This window comes from Monodelphis domestica, chromosome 1 (assembly GCF_027887165.1).
Source record: "Monodelphis domestica isolate mMonDom1 chromosome 1, mMonDom1.pri, whole genome shotgun sequence".
Classification (NCBI taxonomy): Eukaryota; Metazoa; Chordata; class Mammalia; order Didelphimorphia; family Didelphidae; genus Monodelphis; species Monodelphis domestica.
In genome coordinates, this window is record NC_077227.1 from 519,868,113 (window position 1) to 519,893,381 (window position 25,269).

Sequence of the window (25,269 nt, forward strand, 5' to 3'; positions counted from 1 at the left end):
AGACTTAGGATTCAGTTCTGCCACATCAAGTCAACATTATTATTATTATTATTATTATTATTATTATTATTATTATTATTATGGCACCTACTATATACCAGGCATTGTGCCAAATGCTGGGGATACAAAGACAGGCAAAAGACAGTCCTTGCTTTTAAGGTGCTCTCAGTTTAATGGGGAAAATAATATGTAAATAACTTTGTACAAATAAGATATATGTATAATTAACTGGAGAAAATCACAGAGGAAAGAACTAACATTAAGTAGGATCCTATACCATTGGGAGGTATAATGCGGAGAAAAGAACTCTGGTCTTAATGTCAGGAGATCTAGATTCCAGTCCTAACTCTGCAGTTCCCTGACCTTAGGAAATTCATTTAGTTACTCTGGACTGTAATTTCCTATTCCTATTCCTATTCCTATTCCTATTCCTATTCCTATTCCTATTCCTATTCCTATTCCTATTCCTTTTTTCCTTCCTTCCTTCCTCCCTCCCCCTCCCCCTTCTTTCTTTCCTCCAATACAGAAGAGGCAAGCAAACAGGGTTAAGTGACTTGTCCAGGGTTCTACAACTACAAAGTGTCTGAGGCCACATTTGAATCCAGGTCTTCTGAACTCCAAATCTGGCCAGCTACCCTGACTAGATGACTTTTGAAATCTTTTAGAGGTCTAAATCCACATGTAAGTCTTTCATTAATCACTTCTTAATTACCTACTATGTACCAGGTCTTCTGGGCACTTGAACTAGAAAGATAGTCTTTAACATTAAGGGGTATTATAAGCAAATTTATGAAGCTTTCCATATTTTCATAACCTTTTCTCCTTTCCTTTTTTCAGTTTTTCACCTTCTTTAACTTCCCTATATACTCTTTGGTCCAGTGCCACTAGCCTCCTTGATGTTTCTTGATGAAGTTTTATGCATTGAAACAATTTTATGTGGGCAACGAACTTGAACAAGTTCCACCGTCAGTTCTGGGCATTTTTACTGGCTGACTCTTTTGGCTGGAAAGCTATCCTTATCTCTGCCTCCTAGTTACCTTGTTTTTTTTCCAAGTTTCAACTAAAATTCAACATTCTATAGGAAGTTTTTCATATCGCCCTTAATGCTAGCCCTCTTCCCTCTACTAATTATCACCAGTTTATCCTGCATCTAGCTTGTTTTCACATAGTTGTTTTCTGCAGCCTATTGGATACTGAACCCTTTAACATCAGGCACTTTTGTTTTTCTTTGACTCCTTAGTGCTGTGTCAATAAACTTATGGTATGCCCGCTAAGGCAAGCCAGGGGGAACTGCTCCCTTCCCCTTTTCCACATGCACCTGAGGACATTTCTCATATCACCCACTGCTCTTTCCAGCAGCCCAATGGGAGCACTTCCTCTTTCCCCTGACAAGGGGTAAGGTGAGGAGCTCACATGAAGTGTGAAGGTTACAGTTTGGGCATTCAGACTCTCAAAGGTTTGTCACCACTGCCTTAGTACCTATCTCAGTGCTTGATACATAGTAGGCACTTAGTAGATATTTACTGACAAAATAGCAATGTTCTGGGGAAAGGAACACAGTTAAGTAAATACAAAATAAAAATATATACAAGGTAATATGGAGAGAGGCTAACAACCCGAGTGCGGCAGAGAATCGTCATACAGGAGGTGGCACTTGAGCTATACCTTGAAAGATAATGGAGATTCTAAGAGGCAGAGATGAAGAACATAATTTGAAAATAGGAGAGATTCAGTACAAAGGCATGGAGATGGGAAATGGCATACATGAAAAATAACAAGTAGACCAATAGCCTGGCTGGAAGGCAGAGCATATAAAGAATGTTCAATAAGTCTGGTTATAAACCTATAAACTTTCTGGCCCTCAGTTAATTGAATTGGCACTCGGTTAAGCTTCCAAAAAGATTAGACTTCTTGGAGAGAAACTAGTTTTAGAATTATAAATGGTCAAAGGATATAAATAGTTTTTAAAAGAAGAATTGCAAACTATCATCAACCATATGAAAAATGTGCTCCAAATCACTAGATATTTAAATTAATACAACTCCCAAGTTTCTCCTCATATCTTCAGAAAAGCAAAGTTTATAAAAAAGTGGAAATTGTCAGGGTTGGAGGGGCTGTGGGAAGACAGGTAAACTAATGGAGTTATACCATCATTTAAAAAAAAAAACAATTTGGAATTATAAGTGAATTAAAAATTATTTATGAAACTCTTACTTTGTGCCAACTTCAGGATGAAACATTTGGGATGCAATTAAAAAAAAATACAGTCCTTGATTTCAAGGAGCTATTTACTAATAAGAGAAGACAACATGTATAGGAGAGAAGCCATAGGAGAAGAGAGATTTGTTCCTTCAAGGTAAAAAGGGGATGTGAAACAGGTCAGAAGCAGTGATGACATGAGGGATGGGTGGAATGAGAAATTGACACGGGGAAAGGATTGTTCAAGTCATTAAATTGTTTCTACTTTTTGATATAGCAATCTCACTATTAAGTATGTATACTTCAAGAAAGCCAAAAAGAAGAGGAAAATGCCATCCCTAATTAGTCCATTAGCAAGTATTTATTAAGTGCCTATTATATGCCAAGCACATTCTAGACCTGGGATATAAATACAAAGAATGAAACAATCCCTATTTGCAAATGAGTTTCCAATCTAATAGGGAAAATGACAAGCTCACAATATATATCCATGTATTAAAATAAAGGTGTTTACATATTTTATATATATATATATATACACACACACATATATATATATATATATATTAGTAAAATACAAATTCATTTGGGAGGGAAGGCATTAGCATTTGGGGGGGAATAGGAAAGGTTTCATGAAGAAGATGGTTCTTGGGTTATATCTTAAAAGAAAAGAAAGAGAGAGAAAGAGAGAGAGAGAGAGAGAGAGAGAGAGAGAGAGAGAGAGAGAGAGAGAGGGAGAGGGAGAGAGAGAGGGAGAGAGAGAGAGATCTTATTAAATAGAAAGGAGAAAGTGCATTCCAGGCATGGGTTATAGCAAGTGCAAAGGCACTGGGAAAAAGGATGGAATATTGATTGTGGGGGTCATAAAGAAAACTGTTTGGCTGGATCTTAGTGTGTAGGAGGGGAAGTAATAACTAATAATAATAGTAAGAATGGTATAAGAATGGAATGGCCAGATGAAGCCACATAATGCAGTGATCTAAAATTAAACATAGGTATGTACATGTTATCCTAGAAGCAAGATAATAACCTTTTTATAGTAGCAAAGACCTGGAAAAAAGTGAGTGCCCTTTGAGGGGGGAAAGGCTAAATAAAAAATGTTTGTATTTGAATGTAATGGATTAGTATTGTGTCATAAGGATGTAAGAAATATGGGGAGATTTATATGAGTAGATGCAGAGCAAAACAGAAACAACTCTTGGACAATATACATAATTATTTCAAAGATGAGAAAGAAATAGCACTAAAAAGTAGTCACGCTATGAGTAATTATAATGACCAACTTTAACCTGGAGAACTTTCTCTTCATAGAGAGCCGGGGGGTGGAGTATGGATGTGGAATGTTGCATATACTGCCCGATGCTGTTTTCATATTAGCTGGTATTGCCTAACATTTTTCTTGTATTTCAAAGGAATGTTCAATGGGGATTGGTAAAGGAGAGATCATTGTGTGAACAGTAACAACAAAAGGCATAAAAACTTAAATATTTATATATAGATATATATTATAAGGATTGAAAAAACTCCTATGTCTGCCCTAGCAAGCTGCTTCATTCTATGCATTAAGCCTTCTTTAAAATCTCTCCTTGTTTTAAAGCCAGTAATATCATGATCATCTCCTCATGGTTATCTCATACTCCACCTCAGAGCTGGTCAAGAATTTAGAGGTTATTTAATGCAGTCTCTGAAAAACTGGGCCAGAAAGCATCGCCATACCCATGGGTTGTTGGGCTTTCCCCAGATTCACTCCCAGCTAAAGAAAGTGACCCCCATACTACAGACATCCTTAGGACTGCCCCCTGGAATACACCAAACCTGTCACCTGAATGGCTCTGTCATCGATCTTTAAGAAACATATGTCAGAGAGATTCTCTGTCCTAATAAAAGGTCTGTGCCATTTTATTGTTCCCAGCATTCCCTCTGACACATTAATTTTATATGTACCTCTTCAACAAAGTTTGAATGGCTCTATGCTACACATTTGGCAGACTAATCCTATTCCAACAATGTCTCTGACTTCCCCTCTGGGAATAAGCTAATGAGTTCTTCACCCACTTCAGCTCCCTTGGGGCAATTTGAATTAGCTTTCTTTGGTTGATAACTAATTTATCAGATATTCAGGGGAACTAGCAACTAGAGATAAAGTACAATTCCTATGGGAAAGGAGGATTCCAACCACAAACATAATTCTTAACCCTACTGTGTAGGGAAAATGTAAGTTCTTGAGGGGCAGAGAATATATCTTATTCATCTCCCAGCAAAGTCCCCTCCCCATATATTTTTAATGTATTTACTTTTAACATTCATTTTTTTAACGTACTTTGAGTTCCAAATTTTCTCCCTTCCTTAAAGCCCTCCCCATTCCCATTGAGAAGTCAAGAAATAAATCAACTATACATATGAGAAGTCATGCAAAGCATATTTCTATATCAGCCATGTCCAGGAGAATCTTAAACATATTAGTTGGTTGATATGTTTGTCTAATTGAATCCACATAGTGTTTTTCACGCAGGAATAATGAGACTCCCTTGAAAAATAGCCTATACCATCATTATTATTACTTTATTACTATTCCATTTTATTGGTGGGGAAGCTGGTGTTCAAATAGGGAGCATGAGGAATTTAAAATCATTTCAGTTCAATTCAACCTAATTTAATTAGTTCAATTTAACTGTTGGAGTGTGTATGTGAGTGTGTAATCAGGAAGGGTGCTGGATATGGAGTCATTCAAATAGATGGTTTTCTTTCTTACTACCTGTGTGATTGGGGCCAAATAACTTAACAGGCCTCTACTTCATTTCCTCATCCATAAAAAGTAAGGTTTGAACTGGATTGTTTCTAAGGCTCTTTATATCTAAATCTATAATCCTCTGAACAAATGTTTGTTAGGCACCTTTCCAGTTGCAGGATAATATCTTAGGTGCTGGGAATGCTAAGAAGACAGTCCTTTGCCTTAAGGAGTTTACTTGCTATTGGTAGAAACAAATTACTTTGGGAATTCCTTCTACTCATAAGATCTCAATTTAACTGTAGCTTAGAGTTTTGGTAATTTGCATGAAACTCATAGAGGATAATCGATGTCTCCAGCTATAATGTGGCGACTTTTGGATTTGAATGTGGGTCTTCCTGATCTTAAGGTTGGTCCTCTATGTACAACATCATACCTTTCTCAGTATGTATAATTACAACTTTAGTTTAAGAATAATGAAAGGACATTGGGAGCACCAGGGTAAGCCTCCATAGAGGAGGTAGTATCTGAGAAGGGTTAAAGGAAGATTAGGATCCTAACTGAAAGAAGTAAGAAAGAGAGTATTCTAGGCATAAGAGATATCTAATGGGAGCAACCACAAAGAGGCCAAATGGGAAGTCTGAAGAACAGCTAGTAGTCTGATTTGGTTAGGATGTAGAAGGCATGAAGCAGAACAATATAGAAATAAAGGATGCAAGAGCAGGATCAAGAAAGATTGGGGGGAGGCAACAAAGAAGATACATGCAAGCTTTGCTCATTTAGTAGTGCAGTAACTAAACTATGCTTGGGCCAACTTTGTGACATCCCATTAATGGTGCAAAGAAAGCATCTAGTGCAGGTCTTGGCAGAAGGGAAGGGAGGGAGAGTTGATCCTGGGCCAAATTGTGTCTTTCTCAGAGACTAGTACAGAGATAGGAAGGTCAGACTGACCCTGAACAAATTTCAGTTTCAATATTCTCATTTCATCCCATGTGACAACTTCATCCAAATTATACTGGATTAATTAAGAGGTAGGGTGGGAGTATGAAGACTTCTAGGGCAGGTACAATAAAAAGTGATAGATTTAAATGTTTTATAGGAAAATTAATACAAAGGGGGTAGTACATATGAGATGAATAAAGTTTTTTAGCATAGATTACTTATTATTACATATGGAAAGGACATTAGAAACCATATTGTCTAACTGTCCCATTTTACAACTGAGGGCCAGAGAGTAACTTTATCCCAGTTCTCTTGGCTAGTTAAAGGCAGGAATTTGAACCTAGGTCTCTGCTTAGTCTACTCTTCCTTCTTTTATAATCTGAGTTGGAATAAGAGGACCTGAGTTTGAATCCTGACTCTGCCACTTACTTTGACCATAGAAAACTCATTCAACTACTTTGTGCCTCAGTTTCTTCATCTATAAAATCATCTAATAATACCTGTATCTTCAGGATGCTAAGGATCAAATGAACTAATTTTTAAAAATGTATTGCAATCCTTAAAAACTCAACAAAAATGCCAGCTTTTATTATTGCTATTATTTTGATCATTCTGTAGGTTCAATAATAATCTTTTTAAAAAAATTTAAAACCCTTACCTTCTGTGTTGGAATCAATACTGTGTATTGGCTCCAAGGTAGAAGAGTGGTAAGGGCTAGGCAATGCCAGTTAAGTGACTTGCCCAGTCAGCTAGGAGGTGTCTGAGGTCAAATTTGAACCTAGGACCTCCCGTCTCTAGGCCTGGATCTCAGTCCACTGAGCCACCCAGCTGCTCCCAATAATAATCTTTTAAGGTGAACATTCTATCAGTTCTATTTCATGACTGTGATTCACTGAAGTCACTAAAGTTATTCACTGAAGAAATAGAAAGTTATGTCACCCAGAGGGAGATGGGGAAGTATATGGTAGATGTGAACAGGCATTAATATATTCCAAATAGAAAAATACAAAGAAGAAATGAAATAAAAGCTATATCATCAAAGAAAGGTATAATAGAAGAAAAAAAAAAAAACATGGCCTGGTCATTAGATAACAATGAGGGAGAATCATCAGCTCGAATCTATGATTTTGTTTTTAAAAAATATTTTGGAAATTGTACTTTAATATTAGCAATCTCATATATTTTATGTCATGCATTTATAATATTATCTGAGAAGGGATCCATAAGCCTTGTTAGATTGCCAAAGAGCAAGGGACCATGATATTAGGTTAAACCACTAGTCTAAAGTGGTAAGATAAAAATCAGTGGTATTTTTTCATTTAAATTTTATTGATATATTTTATTTTTATATTATCTACAATTCCCATGTATCCCTTCTGTCTCACTTTCCCCAAGAGCCATCTATTATAATAAAGAAAGAAAAAGTTCAGCAAAACCAATCAACCTATAGAAGAACCTGAAAGACTTCTTTACCTCTGGGGGAAAAATGGGAGGTGGAGAAAGTGCCTTCTCATAAATGAATGGAAAAAAATTATTAAGCACTTTGTATATGCCAGATATTATGCTAATCACTGTGGATATGGATATAAGCAAATAAAATAATCTTTCTCCTCAGGGAGGTTATGTTCTTTTTATTTTTTTAATACTCACCTTCTGTCTTAGAATTCATAAAAATATCTGCTCCAAGGCAGAAGAGAGGTAAGGGGTAGGCAATTCAGGTTAAGTGACTTACTCAGGATGTCTAGGAAGTATCTGAGGGCAGATTTGAACCCAAGACCTCCTGATTCCAGGATTGACTTTCTATCTACTGAGCCACCTATCTGCAATAAGGTTATTATTATCCTAATGAGGGAAATCAACATATTTAGAGAGTAGTGGGCAAGGAAAGTAGACAGAATGACGATTGGAGTCATGGTACAATTGTTTGACATATTTGAAATGGGAGGAAGCAGGTAGCACACAAGTGGAGTATGGCATGAAACTGGCCAGGAAATTTCATGGTGTTTGGGTCCAGCCAAGATCAGATGGATGCTAATTACTGAGAAACCAAGGATCTCAGTGGTAGGAGCTTGAGCTGTAGATCAGAGCTGGATGCTGGGACATAGACAATATTATCCAGAAAAGGCCTCTTCTGCTAGGAAGGGAATAATCTTGGTCATTATTATTTTGTGGCATTCAGTTTCACTTGTCTTGTTTTTATTCTTTCATTTTATAGTTTTTGCAGCCATCTTGTACAACATTTTTCTGGTTTCAGTTATTTTACTTTACATAAGATAATATCCTCCTTTGCTGTTCTGAATTATTATTGGTGTTGGTATCACACAATGATACCTCCCAAACAACTGTGGCATGTTATTACAAGTGACTTGCCAAGAGTAGAATCATTGGTTTAAAGTAAAACTGATCTTTGTTTCTTATGCCAAGATGGCGCCAGTTCATCCTGTCTCTCTCAACCCCTTCCCAGCAACCTCTTGCTTGGATTCTAGCAATAGAGAAGAATTTTTCATGAGGGTAGATACAAAGTAAATAAGCCCTGCCTCTGTCAAGGCAACATCATAAATGTAGTGTTAGAAGGGACCTTAAAGGCCATCTAATCCAATCTCCCATATTACAAATAAGTAAACTAAGGCTCAGAAACAATAAATTACTTGTCTGAAGTTAATCAGGTTGTGAGTGGCAGAACTGGAATTTCACTCCAGTTCTTTAAAATCCTAAATCCAGTCCTTTTCCCATCATACCACACTGTCTCCCCTTGGGTATGGCAGGACTCAGCATAATACCCAGTACATCTCTGTTGTTGCTGGTCAGTTATTCAGTCATATCCAACTCTTTGTGACCCCATGGGCCATAGCTATCCATGGAGTTTTCTTGGCAAGGATAGTGAAGTGGATTGCTATTTCTCTAGTGGACTTAGGCAAATAGAGTTAAATGACTTTTCCAGGTTTACCAGCTAGTGAGTGTCTGAGGCCAAATCTGAACTCAGATCTTTCTGACTTCAGGTCCAATTCTTTATCTACTGAGCAATCTAGCTGTCATCTAGCCCATAGTAGTTGCTTAATAAATCTGACATGACTTTAGTTAACAAAAACAATAACAATAGCTAACATTTATAGAGTACTTATTATGTGCCAGGCACTATGCTGAATGTTTTAGGATGATCTCATTTGATTTTCACAACAAAGGGAGATGGGTGCTTAATTATTCCCTCTTTACAAATAAGGAAACTGAAAGCCAACTGGGATTAAAGTGCTCACACAGGTTGTAAGACTCTAAGATTGGATTTGAATTCTGGTCTTCCTAACTTGAGGTTCAGTGCTTTATCTATTATGCCTCCTAAGCAGGGTACCCCAAGCCAGGAGATTTGTTCAGAGAATTTCTAAGAGCAGAGATTCCATGCATTGATTCTTTGGAGATTTATGTCTGGTTTGAGGCTGGGACCAGTTATATATTCTCTGAGGCAATTTCCCCAGGGGGTAGCAACTGTGCACTGGATCTGACATTCTATTAGGTCTTCTTCTGAGAGGTATATTACAAAGATTCCATTTTATAGATGAAGAAACTGAGGCTCAGAGTTTAGGGTGACTAAGATTCAGGAGAAAATACATAAGAGGAATGGCAAAGACTCACTCTTGGGAACCTGAATTCCCAGCTGAAATGAGAAAGTCAGGCTTAATCTGTTCCCTTGTTATTTATCCACCACTATTCACTATTTTGGAGTAAGAAAATGCATGGGAATTCTGCCCCAGTAATTCAGTATCTCAATAGGGCATTCTTCCAGAACTGACTAGAAGATGGATTATTTCCCCAGTTCTAATATGTGAGATGATGTTTCTATGAATCTCCTTTTTGTGAACCAGGGCTATCAATAAGAAGCTAACTTCAAGGTATTTTCGCTTAGGATGAAACTATATAGTTGATTTCTATCTCATCATCACCACTAGCTTCCATCTCCAAAAAAGCCCATCTTGTAAGTGCTTTTGGATAGTGTCTCTGTAAATCTTTTAAGCTCTGTGAGAATCCATATCTCCTCTCTGTCTTTCCCTCTCTCTCTACCCCTCCCCACCCGTTTATTTACTCTGAACAGCTTAGAGCTATAAGGAGCCTCATGGGACCTCACTAATTAAGAAGGATTGCCCTGACTTCAAACAGACTTCCGCCAAAATGTGGACAGCTAGGGAACTGAGAGGAAGATGAAAGAGCACTTTGTCTCATATGATGCCAGGATCATGTTTGTTGAGTCTCGAGTGAGATGTTCATTGAGCAAATATGTGATAGTGGCTATTTCATCTCTGGGTGGGCACTCAGCATGGAAAGGATCCAAGGCAATAGTAAATGGGTCTGTGGGCATCCCCTAAGCCGAGACTTCCCAATGTCTACACCATAGACAATTTTTTGCATACTACAAATGCCTTTTGGGGGGTGTCAGAGCATAATGCTTTGGATGTCTGCTTTTACAATTTTTTATCTATTATATAAACACATACACACGGGGTATATACAGGTCCCCAAAGTCTTAATGCAATTTTAAGATTTAATAATTTCAGAAAGATAATTGTTATAAACTTACCAAAAACATTTGAAAGGTTAATTATTTCAAATTCCAAAATATTCATGCTTCATATTAAAATTCATCAGAACCATTATCTAATGTTTCACATCCCTTGTCAGTTCTCAAACTGTAAAAAATTTCAACAGCTGCTGTTCAATGACTGAAAGGACTGAATTTGTAATCCTAGGCTTGAGATCACCCAAAGAATTAGGTTTTGATGTATACATGACAAGTTCGATGTGACCCTAATGGAGATAGATTGGGTGACCAAGGTGGCCAGGGAGGAGGATCGCCACTATTAATCCACTTGTCAGATTGTCCAGAAACTATTGCATGCATAATGATAGGGTGGTTATATTATTAAAGTAAAAAATGTTAAGTTTTTATTCAGAATTTTCAAAACTAAATAATCTTAAAAATAATTAAAATAGCTAAATTCAATTATAAATTTCAAATCGGGAGATTAAGTTTGTAGAATTTATTCTTCCAAAATTTTTGAAGCTTCACTAAGACTTTGGGGACAATAAATATAAATATTATGTTCGTATATATGTTTGCTGATATGGACCTGTAAGCATTTAGGTGAACACAGTGGATAGAGTCCTGAGCCCAGAGTCAGGAAGACTCATCTAAGTGAGGTCAAATCTGGCCTCAGATATTTTCTAGATGTGTGACCCTGGGCAAATCACTTACCTCCATTTGCTTGAGTTTCCCCATTTGTAAAAGGAAATGGTGAACCACTCCAGGGTCTCTGCCAAGAAAACCTCAAATGGGGTCATAGAGAATAGGACCCAACTGAAACCACCAAGCCACCAGCACCACCACAATGTGGATCTGAGATTAATCTGAACAATGATTTCCCAATGAGAAAATTCCCTCTACTCATACAGATCAGCAGCTCTGTTCTGCATCTTTTAATCTCAAAGAGTAGCTCAGGACAATGGGCAGTCAGTTACTTGACTTGCTAGTAGTGATCAGAGGTGGGGCTTGAATTCAGATTTTCCTGACTCTGAGGCTGACTCTCTATCACTATTCCATTCTAATTCTCAACAAAAATAACAACCCACATTTCTATAATAATTCTTATAAAAATGCCTAGCTACATTTAAGTACCTAAAGGTATTATTGTCCCCATTTTATAGATGAGGCTTACTACCACATTAAAGCAGCTAGGTGACACAGTGGATAGAGTGCCCAGCCTAGATTTAGGAAGACTCATCTTCCTGAAGACAAACATGGTCTCATACACTTACTAGCTATATGGCTCCAGGCTAGTCACTTAACCCTGCTTGACTCAGTTTCCTCATCTGTAAAATGAGCTGGAGAAGGAAATGGCAACCCCCTCTAGAATCTTTGCAAGAAAACCCCAAATGGAGTCACAAAGAGTTGGACGTGATTGAAAAGATGACTATACAGATACCCCATCACTAGTACCTATTACTACTCACTCGTAATGGCTCCTTAAGTGTTTCAGGTGAGGTTTCAGATCCAAGTCTTCCTAATACCAACTCCAGTCAATCAATTAACAAGTATTTATCAAGTGTATACAATATGCCAGATATTTTATTAGGTGCTAAGGATACAAAGACAAAGGCGAATAGGAAGCTTACCATCTAGCTAGGTGAGGCAGCAACCACAAATAGAGTCACATACCGAATGACTAAAGCAAAAATAGAAAAGGGGAAATGGCAGAGGAGAGGCACATGGAGTGGGGGTAGATGGTGGGTAGGAGGGAAGCACTGGAAGCTTCCTAGAAGCTGTGGAGATCATGAAAGGCTTCATTTGGAGATGGTACCTGAACTAAATTTTGACAAACATTAGGGATCCTGAGAAAAATGGCAAGAAAGAGTATTTTAGCTTTAGGGTCAGCCCATGCAAAGGCACAGAAATGGGGTTTCCAGTACTAGAGTCATCATGCTCCACTCAGAGGGGCCGCTACCCTCTCATGGGAACCAGTGTGGTGCCATAGGCAGAGTCCAAGGATATGAGTATGAATATTGGTTCTGCTACTTACTGCCAGTGTATCCTTGGAAAGTTATTTCAATGATCAGAGTTTCAGTTTCTCCATTTATAAAATATTGGACTTAACTTTCAAGTTTCATTCTAATCTCTAAATTTATGAATGATCTCAAGTCTGAATGCCACCAAGTCCTAGGCAATGTAATAAGGAAGAAAGGCACTGGATTTGATGTTGAAGATCTAGACTAGAGACCTAGGCTGTCTTTTACTATCACATAGCTTTGGAGAAGTCAGTTTTCCTTCTCTGGACTTTATTTCCTTTAAAGGAAAGGGACTTATTTCCTCATATAAATTTCTCATTTAAAGACCTTCTCTAAGAGTGGTGAATCATATGGTTCTGTTCCAGAGTAAATACATTTTATTTGTAAATAAATTAGCATTAATTCATTTTTATGCTATTAGAATATTTTGATCCTAGGGGGATTGTGAGATCCTGGACTTACTGCTACCTTTACGGCTGATGACAAGTCAGCATCCTTCCTCAAAGCCAGAGGAGATCTCATGTCATCTTCTCTCTATTTCTCTTTTGTCTGTCTTTCTGTCTATCTCTCTTAGAAATACAAAAGCAGGCTGCAAAAAGTTTCTATGGTAAGTCCTGGAATAAAAATTCTCCATTTGGAACCTCCTCTAATAGGAAAGGTCTAGACCAACCCAGAAAAAGTCCGTATTCTACCCTACCTGAGTGCAGGCACATTTCAGGGATGGTGGACTCACCCTTTACTGGAAGATTAACAGAGGGAATGGCTGTGTACAGGACAATAACTAGAAAGGGGGGTCTTGGGAGTTATGGGAGTGGTACAGTGATGGACACACAAATGAATCCCTGAGGCCATATTCTCTCTTGTCTTTTCCCCACAAATGGACTGATTCACTTAGTCTACTCCTCATAAAATTACCATGTGCTGACTTATTTGTGCATCTTTTTTCCTTTTTCCCACTAGTGGGGTGGATGTTCTTAAAGGAAAGGGACTATTTAATTTTTCTATTTATATCTCTAGGGTCCAAGCCAGTGGTTAGAACATCATTTGTCTTTCAGTTGTGTTTGACTCTTTGAGATTCCATTTGGAGTTTTCCTGACAATGATCCTGGAATGGTTTGCCATTTCCTTCTCCAGTTCATTTTCATAGATGAGAAAATGGAGGCAAAGGGGGTTAAGGGTCTTGCCTAGGGTCACATAGCTACTAAATCTGAGTCTGCATTTGAATTCATATCTTCCTGACTCCAAGCCCTGAATTCTCTCCATTGTGCCACCTAACTTTCCCTCTTGGAACATAAAAAGCACCTAATAAATATTTGTTGATTGATAGTTAGAGATTAAGAGCAGTTTTTTTGTTTTGTTTTCCATGGAGGAAGATGGGACAGGTTGTAGCTCTCTATGAGGAACTCCAGAAATGGGACCTCCTTGGCAGATGGTGAGCTACTTTTTAATTTACAATCTTAGAGAGTTATCCAGGCATTGAAATACAGACTTGCCTATGACCATTTAACTGGTCTTTGCCAGAGGCAGGAGTTGAACCCAGATGTTCTTGACACTTGAGGTAGCCCTCAGTGCAATAGATCATATTACTTCTTATGAGTAGTATCACTTCTTGAATCATTGAAAAGCATCAGAGGAAAAGGCAAGTTTTTATTTTTATTTATTTTTAATTTTATTTAGTCAGTTTAGAACATTATTCATTGGTTACAAGAATCATAGTCTTTCCCTCCCTCCCCCTTCCTGTAGCTGATGCTCAATTTCACTGGGTTTTATATGTGTCCTTAATCAGAACCTATTTCCATTTTGCTGATGTTTGCACTAGGATGATCATTTAGAGTCTATATGCCCAATCATATCCCCTTGACCCATGTCATCATCAAGCAGTTGTTTTTCTTCTGTGTTTTTACTCCCACAGTTTTTCCTCTGAATGTGGATAGTGTTCTTTCTCATAGATCCCTCCAGGTTGTTCAGGATCACTGCATTGCCACTAATGGAGAAGTCCATTACATTTGATTGTACCACAGTGTATCAATCTCTGTGTACAATGTTCTCCTGGTTCTGCTCCTCTCACTCTGCATCACTTCCTGGAGGTTGTTCCAGTTCCTATGGAATTCCTCCAGTTCATTATTCCTTTGAGCACAATAGTTTTCCATTACCAACATATACCACAATTTGTTCAGCTATTCCTCAATTGGAGGGCATCCTCTCATTTTCCAATTTTTTTGCCACCACAAAGAGTGCAGCTATGAATATTCTTGTACAGGAAAAGACAAGTTTTTAAAAAAATGTTGAAGTGTTTGTCTATTAGAGGGGCAGTTTTGCACCAACCATCTCAGAGGCCTGTGGTGAGACTCAGCTGTTATAGAGAGATCAGAGATTCGGAAAGTGTTAAGCATGACATCAATGTAAGATATTCTTACTATTTAAAACCAGTTGTTCACCTTTGGAAGAAGGCAAAAAGATTAAGAAGGGGAAGCTAGGTGGTGCAATGGATACAGGTACTTTTAGCTGGGTGGTCCTAGGCAAGTTTCTTAATCCTGTTTGCCTCCATTTCCTCAAGTGTAACATTAGGTGGAGAAGAAAAATGGAAAAGCACTCCAGTGTCTTTGCCACGAAAATCCCAAATGGGGTCATGAAGAGAAAGATGGGATTGAAACAAGACAAAGTCATTGCAGAGGGGTGCAAAGGAAAGCAAAGAAGGAAAATAAAAAGTTAAAATTTTCCTGTTTGACAGACTACTGGGGTGAATTCTCATGAGGATGCAAATTCCTCAAGGGAATCAATTCTGTTTTGTAAACAATTCATCTCTGGAATTAACAATACCGTTCTTTAAACATGAGGAGACTCAATAAATATTGATTCCTAGCCAGAACCAGAACTAGGATTAGACCATTGGGTCTTTGTTCTAAGGGGCCAAAATTTAATGGCCACTAACAGGACTAATATGCCTTCTAAGAGAAGACAATAGAAACAATTGAACCCATCCCCTAGTACTTTCTCCTCAATAGTCAGATTGATATGTGATCTCACTGATAAAGTCAGTAATCCACTCACACCTATTTTCTTGCCCTTGTTAGCTCATAAGTTCACCACAGGAAACATTTAATGTGCTGGGCATCTTGATCTCATTAGCAAGGGCAATTAGCTAAAATAGGAAGCTACTTCAGTCATGGACCAGGTGAGCTCTTCTTTGATCCACTCTGTCTTCTTTTTCCCCCTTACAAACTGCAGGCAGCCTCCTCAGTGGAAGCCTTGTGGTGCCTCAGGGTCCAGGTCTCTTCCAGAGTGCAAGTGTCCTGAATTCAGGCACCAAAACCTCCAGTTATGGCTGTGCTTCCAGCTCGTGTTTCAAATTCATAATGATGTTTTTCAGCAACTAGATATAATGTGTTTTGGCACCCGATTACCTTAAATACCATTTTCCTTTCTACATGGCTCCACAGCCACTGAAATCAGGTGCAGTAGTTTGGCCCATAGGCCTTATATTAGAATTACATCATGTGGCAGCTAAGCCCAAATCCAAATGCCATTGCTTTGAGTCACTAAGTCTAAAAATGGCCCTTAAATGAAAATATTTGCAGATTTCTTTTGCCCATGCGCACAAGAGACCTAAAGAACTAAAAGGGGCTTTCAAGATCATCTAGTATAACCCCAACATATTATAGGTAGAAAAAAAGAGACTCAAAAATAAGTGATCTCAATTACACAGCAAATTAGATCAGAGAATTCAAAAAAGATATATAGGTGGTCATCCAGACCATTTCCCTCATTTTATATATAAAGAAGTTGAGGGTTAGGGGTATAAAGTGACTTCACAAGGTCCCAAGGAAGTATGAGGTGGGATTTGAATTCAGGTCTTCCTAACTCTGATTCTAATGGTATATCTACTCTTTTACACTGAATAATAAGCTTAAGCTAGGACTAGAACCCAGGTTTCATGACTATTTGTCCAATGAGGTCTTTATTTTTCTTCTCTTATTTGGTCTTACAAAAATTCATTCAGAGAAGGAAACAGATACCTTTTCTTTGCAATGCCAACTAAACTTGATAATGATTCCTAGCTGAAGTCAGGTGTTATAGTAAATCTGATACCCTTGAAACCCAAATCCTGAAATTCATTCATTGATTCATCATTCATCTGTCTATTCAACAAACCTTAATTAAATGACTACTATGTGCAAAGCATTTTCTTCAGTGTTAGAATGCCCAGTTCAGTTTTAGGGTCTTCCAGGAAACATTTATTGGCTAAACAAATTGTAGCACATGAATGCTTTGGAGTATTATTTGTAATATATCATATACTAAATATAAAATTACTGGAATATAAGGAGTGATGAATACAAAGAATTCAGAGAGGGAGCAGCTAGGTAACTGAGTGGATTGAGAGCCAGACCTAGAGATGGGAGGTCCTAGGTTCAAATATGCCCTTAGACACTTCCTAGCTGTGTGACCCTGGGCAAGTCACTTAACCTCCATTGCTTAGCCCTTACTGAACTTCTGCTTTGGAACCAATACACAGTATTCATTCTAAGATGGAAGGTAAGGGTTATTTAAAAAAAGGATTCAGAGAAATATGTAAAAATATTTAAGAATTATTACAGAACAAAGTAAGCAGAACCAAAAAACAATATTCTAAATCACAAAATACCCCAGACTAAGTAATGAAAATGACCAACTTTGTCTTGGAGGATGAGATGAGAAAAGGTAGCTTTATTCTTTTTCCAGATGGGAGATGTTGGATGTCATTCCATATACGATCATGCTTAGTTGATGGGTTGGTTAGTATTTCTGAATTGCTTTTTCCTCCTCTCTCCTTTTTCTTCTTTGTTATAAGGTATGGTTTTCAATAAAGAAGGAAGGATACATTTGGGGAGATGATATAAAAACAAAAAATATTAATAGATCTTTGAAAGTATACCTTGAGACAAAAAACTATATATACAGGCATACATATATCTTCATATACAGGAAAGTATATATGTATGCATGCATGCATGTAATGGGAGGTGGCCAAAGAGGTCTGATCAGACCTTTGGGACACATTCGGCATTTGCCCTTCCTGGACATGTGTAATATTCCTACCTGGCTCTAACCATATACAAAGAGCTGCTGAGTCTACTTTTGTCCATGAGTGACCATGGAGCTGGTGCTAAGTGGACACCAGGAACTTTCTGGTTGGCCAAAGAACTAGACCTGAATCTGCATGCAAAAGAATTCATAGTCTCCTCCTCCTGTCCCTTTGTGCTCTCTTCTCCAGTGACTTTCAAATGAGAAAGAACTGTTCTGAGCTACTGAGTGGGTGGAAAGATATGCTGCCTGCTCTCCCCATCCCCCACCATATGGATGCTATGCATCTGTGAGTTTATCATTCCCTCTTCTTTTGTTCTTTAGTCTTTTTTTTTAAATCCTTACTTTCTGTCTTGGAGCCAATTGACTCCAAGGCAGAAGAGTGGTAAGGGCTAGGCAGTGGGGGTCTAGTGACTTGCCCAGGGTCACACAGCTGTTTTGTTTGAATGTTTGAGGCCAGATTTGAACCTAGGACATCCCATCTCTAGACCTGGCTCTCAATCCACTGAGCCACCCAGCTGCCCCTTGTTCTTTAGTCTTTCTTGATCTTATATGAATTATTATTAGAGATAGAACTGATCAAGTGATGCACTTGTAAGCTTCAAAAAATCAGAAGCACCATCGTGGGTTCCCTCTGCAATGAAAATTGGTAGCAGAGAGTACTAGAACTGGTAGAAGCACTAACTGAATATGCTGAGGGACTCCTATGGAAGCCAAGTAACCTGCTTAGTTCAGCCCAGTAGAGGATTGATTTGTAAGCCAAAATACCATATTGTGGAAGGAGCCAATCCAGCTAAGCAAGTGAGTATGACTGGTCCGTCCCTGATCCAATGCCCTGATTTGAATTTGGTGACAACTCCATAAAATGGGAAAAGGACTCCCAGGTCCAAGAGTTGTGAAATATTTCTCAGACTCATATATTCCCTATGAGTATCCTTTTGACAAGGTTAGAGTGTTCCTCAGTCTGGAAAATATTTCTGTTAAATACAATACTTGTTCTACCTTCTCAATAAATATCCCTTTGTAAAAGCAAATCGGGGTCATCTAACTGATTGCTATCAGGAGGGCACACCTTATGGGGCTCCTGAGTGATACACCAGTGAGTTCAACACTGGTTTCCCCTTATTATCCTCAGGGGAGGTGAGCACTACCCTCTAGAGATCTAACCTGCAGGTGGAAGTGATTACTCTTATTACTGTGAGGGGAGAAGTGGTCAATCACCTTCTGGAGATCCAATCTGCTAGTGGAAGTAGTGGGTGGGAGAATGAGCCCAGTGTGTGCTATTATCTATATTTATATTTATATAAATGTTGCCTTCCAGAAGTAAGAGTGAAAGAAAGAAAAGAAGGAAAGAAGATAGGAAATTAAGTGCTCTGAGCATTTTAAAAAAGTGAATGAACTTTTTTGATATTTATGATAGGATTTTCTTTGGATTACCTTTAAGAAAAGAAAAAGTGAAGAAAATAATCTTTCCCTACTCTATGTATGTCTTGAGATGTCAGCAACAAAAAAGATAATAAAAGAAAAAGCAGATAAGTGAAAGGAATCAAAAGCTAAAGTGCTGAGCTCCTATTTCTCTCTTACTAGCTCATTTTGGTAATCCTCAAGGAAAATTCAAAAGCACTTGACCTGACTAGAGGGAGAAGGAGAAATCCAAATGAAAAACAAACAATTGATTTAATTCAGTGAGGGAGAGAAAGAGAGATAAAGAGAATCTGCAGCAAGAGGGGGAAAAAATATAAACCCCAAATCCTTTTGGTGTAACAAAATTGAGTTGGTATTCTAAAAGGCACAGAATGATATTTTTCCTTATTTTCCTGGGCAGGTTGGAGGCCTTTACAAAGTTGGTTGGCTAATTTCCAGGAGACCAAGTCAGCAGGCAGAGTTTCCCTCCCTCTTGGGAAAGAACAAAAGGTGTAGGAAGCTGCCTCACAAGAGTGTCCAACTCTAGGCTAGGGGAATGAAGGTTATTGGGAATGAACACCACAAAAGTCCACCACTTCTGCTGAGAGCAGACAGGCCACTTTAGATATAAAAGGAGTCTTAAAGATAAACTAGACAAGTCACCTCATTTAACCAAAGAGGAAAGTGACCTTCAGAAAGATTAGATGACTTACTTGAAGTCACAAGTTAGTTATTATCAAAGCTGGGATTAATTCCAAGGTCTTCTGGTTCCCAGACCAGGGCTCTTTCCCCCCACTTCTCCTCTGGTCCACAGGTTCAGAGTGACCCATCAGCTTGTACTGATGTTTAGAATTCAACAATGCTACACTTTTGTTTTACAGGTGAATGAATATGTTACACTGTAAAAGAATTAGGGCTTCCAGAACCAAGTTTGTGCTCTGCCAATTATGAGCTATGACTGGGCAAAATACATCTTTCTGAACCCCAGTTTCCCTTCTTATAGAATGATATTAGTACTTGTAATACCTCCCCACATATTATTGAGATGATAGCATTTTATAACCTATATAATACTATTTATTTTGTAACTATCTGGTAGATATTTTTATGTGCATTTGTCTCCCCTTGATAGAACATAAACTCAGAAGGCAGAGATTATTTTATCTTTGTCTTTAAATATAATAATAATAATATTAGTTATAATAATAATACAAGTAATAATAATCCTAGGCATTTAATAAATATTTGGTGCATTCATTGATTGACATGAGTTATTATCCAACAATCTAACAAGCACTTATTAACTAAGCCACTTGATAATATATAGTTCACACAAGTCATCTTTGGTTTCAGTCAGAGAAAATCTTCCATTTATCCAAGGAGCAACATTTACTTATTTGTTTTTTTCTTGATAGGTAAAAGGATTGAAAGAAAAAAATGAAGAATTTCTTCCATTAATAAATGTCTCTTTTTGGAGTATCCAGATTACTTATGCCTAAATTTTTACTGAAGGTGATAATGCACAGGACCAAAAAAAAAAAAGTCTCTCAGTGTTACAGTTAAAATTAGTTTTTCTGCTAAAGGTATTATATTTTTATGAGGTTTATTAAAGATTAAGAAATAAAGAAAATATAAAACAAGAAAGCACGTGCCTAGGAGGGCGGAAAGGCCCATTCAATTTCACTTACTACACCTTGGGAGACACGTGTTCCTAGAAGCGGAAGCTGAGGAGAGTAGAAGGTGGAGTCAGTTTAAATATCATTTTGTTGGCCCAGCTGAGAATTCAGGTGAGGTTACAAAGCATTCTGGGAAGTGGCCAAGGACTTCTGGAAATTGAAGTCTAGGGTTCAAATCTCCATTTACATAAGAGAAGTATGCTACAACATAGTGAATTTGGAAAAGTCATTTCCTTTTTCTATGACTCAATTTTCTCTTCTAAAAAAACAGAACCCTACCTTGGCAAGGCAAGCTTTTGCCCCAAGAGCCTGACATTCAGAGGTCACTGATAGCACTCAAAACAACTTAGCTTATTGCTTTGTTTCCTGGAATTTTGAAGCTGTCATTTTGCTCCCCTAGTGACCCCGAATAAATCATTTAACTTCTTTGGATCACAGTAAACATCTGGAAAAGAGGTGTATTGGATTCAATGTCCTAGCTCTATAGTTAGGATCCTATGACTGACTAATTAATTAAAATGCTTCCCTCTCTGTGGTTTCCCACCAGGTGAGATCCTTTCCACCATTCCCTCCCTTTTCCTAGGTTTATATTCTGGCACCTGGGGATCTCTGTTAGGCATCTTAGAGGGAAATTTCATGTGCTAATATTGTTCCATGTTTGCTATGACTGGTCCCTTCTCAGTCAAAATAAACTAAAAGCTGGGCAGAGTCACAGAGTTAGCTAAAGAAAGATAGCTAAATGTGTGGCTTAGTAGATAGAGAGCCAAGGAGGTCCTGGGATCAAATTTGATCTCAGACACATCCTAGCTGTGTGACCCTGGGCAAGTCATTTAACCCTATTATCTATCCCTTACTGCTCTTCTGCCTTGGAACTGACACTTAGTATCAATTCTAAGATAGAAGATACAGTTTTTTTTTTTTAAAGGTAGCTAGAGTCCGGCAGTGAGTATTATAGAAAGAGTGTTAGATTGGGATTTGGAGTTTTTAACTGAAATCCCACATTACTAGCTAAATGACCACAAGCCAGGCACTTTTCAGCCTTAGTTTCTTCATTTGTAAAAAGAGGAAGGAGATGTATTGAACCAGATGACCTCTGATTTCTTTTCCACATAAAAATTCATGATTCTATAACCTTTTGAGCTGGAACTCAGTCTCTTTCCATCACACTATACTGCCTCCCATTGACATTATCCAAGAAAACTTCACATATTCCCCATATTTTGGACATATGCAAAAATTCAGCCTAATAGGAAACAGCAGCTTTAGCATCTGACAAATCTTTAGCCTTAAAATTGAAATGTGGACTTCATTAGTATGGGTGCTTACTTCAAAAACTATGTGTAATATGGGGCCATATTTTAACTCCATTTCTCAAATGATGGGTGCAAATTATATGTCCTTTTAAATTAACCTATATGCCTTTTTTATATTTATGAATTTGTGGGCTTCTGTATGAGTTTTCCAAGTGATAGCTTTTTAAAATAGTCTATAAGGGAAATCGGTTTGGAGGCATAACTATCACTTTATGGGTATTCCCATGGAAATTTTCAACATAATTATATTCAGGGAAAAAACCATTAAGTATAAGAATATGTAAATGGATCTTGGCTAAATTTGCATTTTCAATTGAGGTATCTTTAGGGTTGTCTTACCTGATAGAGCCAAGGAAGGGGGAAAAGGGCATTTGGATGAAATAAGATCTCAAGAAGAAAGTGTTAGGACAATTTTGGATAATAGGACAATTGCATTACAAAGGATAGAATCCAACAATAATGTAAAACACAGAATTGACCATTTTAGGCACAAGAGTCTTCTTTGAGCCAACATCCCAGAATCCTTTGGGTACATTTGAGCCATCGCAGTTCTTTGAGAGCTGAAATTTAAATTCTGACTGTCTGAGTGCAGGATCTGTACATGACCTGACACAGGCAAATATTAGGAGGATATTGTGGGACAATGACGGTTTTTCTCTCCCACCTCATGAACTTGTGGATAAAAAATGTGGTAAGAAGACCCGTTAATACCTTGTATCTGTTTTATTAATAACTATGTTATATAACAATGTACAAATCAGAGTTAGAAAATTGCAGTGGGAAACTTTCTCAACTGCTCTTAATTCTAATGTTTTTTTTTTGTTAATGATTTTCAATTTATTTGGTATATATCTCATTTGTACATATTTCCTTATTGTGCTGTCCCTCAATAGTTTATGACCTCTTTGAGGATAGATAGGGACTGTCTTTTACCTCTTTTTTTATTCCTAGCATCTTTGAGGATAGATAGGGACTGTCTTTTACCTCTTTTTTTATTCCTAGCACTGAGTACAATGGTTGGCACATAGTTGGTACTTAATAGGGGACAGCTAGGTGATATAAAGAAAAGAGTTCAAAGCTGAAAGTCAGGAAGACTCATCTTCCCGAGTTCAAATCTGGCCTCCTTAACTATCTAGGCAACTAAGGGAAAGTCACTTAATGCTGCTTGCCTCAGTTTCCTCATCTGTAAAAGGAGCTGGAGAAGGAAATGGCAAACCACTCCAATATCTTTGCCAAGAAAACCCCAAATGGGTCACAAAGAATCATACTTCTGGACTGAACAACAACAGGTGCTTATTAAATGTTTCTTGATGAACTGAATGAGATTATAATACTCAAGGACTCTTCTCTCCTTCCACAACTTTTTCATAAAGCTTTATTTAGACCTATCTACTTCATATATATCTTACTGAGCCTTATAATTATAGTTGTTTATGTCTTTGACAGAAAGACTACACTTTATGTAGTAAGAAAAGCAAAGATAATACAGGTTTAAGATTTATTAAAAACCCAACTATTTACAAGTTATTGTGAAGAAAAAGTCCTACTTGGAGATAGTCTTGATTGGTTCCCTCACTTAAGATGGATAAATCTGTCTAGTCTCTCCCAAGACTCATTTATTCTTGGTTAGGCATCCTTTTCCTGAATGCTAAGGAAGAATTATTTCTCCTAGCCCAAGTTCTTCCTCCGTGTACCCCATCGAGTAGTGGGCTGGAGCCTTCTGGTGCTAGCACAGTCAATGACTAAATTTTCAGTGTCCAAATTTACCCCTTGGAAATCAGGAAATGCTACAAATCACAGACTGATTTATTATTTTCTTGGTTGTCTAGACTAAAAAAAGTAATGAAAAAAATATTAATATTGTATATTAAAATATAAAGGTGCATCTTGTTTACATCCCCTGCCTCCTGGAGAGCTGATTGTTAAACATTTACAAGCATACTTCTGTTTTTTGTGACCTCTCCTCCCCTCCCCTCCCCTTGGCTTAGGCCCCATTAGCCTGGAAGCAAGTAAATCATAGGCCAAGTGAACCTTTACATTATTGGCATACAGCATGTTGCCTTGCAGAGAACAGGTGCTTAATAAATGCATTTTGGATGACTGAAAGGGGTAGAAGAAGCAGCTATCCAGGAATGGAGAAGAGGAAGGTACAGAGAGTTATAAAACTACATTTAATTAAAGTAGAAGTTTCAGCCTAGAAAGAAGACAGACTTATGAGATAGCTGAGGGAATAAACTTGGGCACAGAGAAGTTATTCTTCCTTAGCATTCAGGGGAAAAGATCCCAAACCAAGAATAAATGAGTCTTGGGAGAGACTAGACAGATTTATCCATTTTAAGTGAGGAAACCAATCAGGACTATCTCCAAATAGGACTTTTTTCTCTACAATTTGGGTCTGTGATGACCCAGCTTGTAAAACTTAAACCTGTATTATTTTTGCTCTCCTTACTACTGGAGGAGGGTAGGGCTTTTGGGGGCAGGTCTAAAGGACGGTGTGCTAGCTTTAGAGTCAGTAAAACAGGTTTAAATCCTGCCCCCTGACATTCTGCAACCCTGAGCAAATCATTTGAAGTCAACTTGTCTCCAGAAACTCTTCAGGTCTTATCTACTAACTGATCCACTGTTTGGTGTGTGCCTCTGAAGAAGGGAGTTCTTTAAGCTGATAAAATCATAGATCTGTCAAGAAGATTGGATTAACATACCCTGACAAGGTCCAAGACAGACAGACATGTCCCATATAGATCAAAACAGTCATTGTGGCAGCAAAAAAACTGGAAACAAAGTAGGTGTCAATTGACTGAAGAAAGACCAAACACATGGTGGTTGATGAATATGAGGGGATGTTGCTATGTTGTAAGAAATGACAACTACAGAGAATTCAGAGAAAAATGGGAAGAATTATATGAAATGGCACAAAACCAAGCAAGCAGAATCAAGACAACCATAGATGAAATGACTTCCATAATGTTAATGGACAGAGTAAGACAAAATCAGATGATAAATGTATAATTATAATAAATAAGCCTGGCTTATTTATTAAGAGAGATGATATACATCTAGATGGCTCATTGGATAGAGATTCAGGACTAGAGATAGTAACTTTCATTAAGACTATTGTGATGGCCTCCTAATTGGTTTTCATGCCTTATTTATCTTCCAACTCTAATCTATTATCTACACAGATCACAGTATGATTTTCTTAAATTTTGGGTCCAGGGGCAGCTAGGTGGTTCAAAAGCCAGGCCTAAAGAGATGAGAGATTCTGGGTTCAAATCTGATCACAGTCACTTCCCAACTGTGTGATCCTGGGCAGGTCACTTAATCCCAATTACCTAGCCTGTCCCACCCTTCTGCCTTGGAACAGATACTTAGTATTGATTCTAAGAGAGAAGATA

General features: G+C 37.8%; 1 protein-coding gene across 1 annotated transcript in view; it reads right to left on the reverse strand.

Moving 5' to 3' along the window:
* Window positions 1-25,269, reverse strand: part of ALK (ALK receptor tyrosine kinase) — a 1,130,668-nt gene that overhangs the window by 558,193 nt on the left and 547,206 nt on the right. The gene's annotated exons all lie outside the window — the stretch shown is intronic.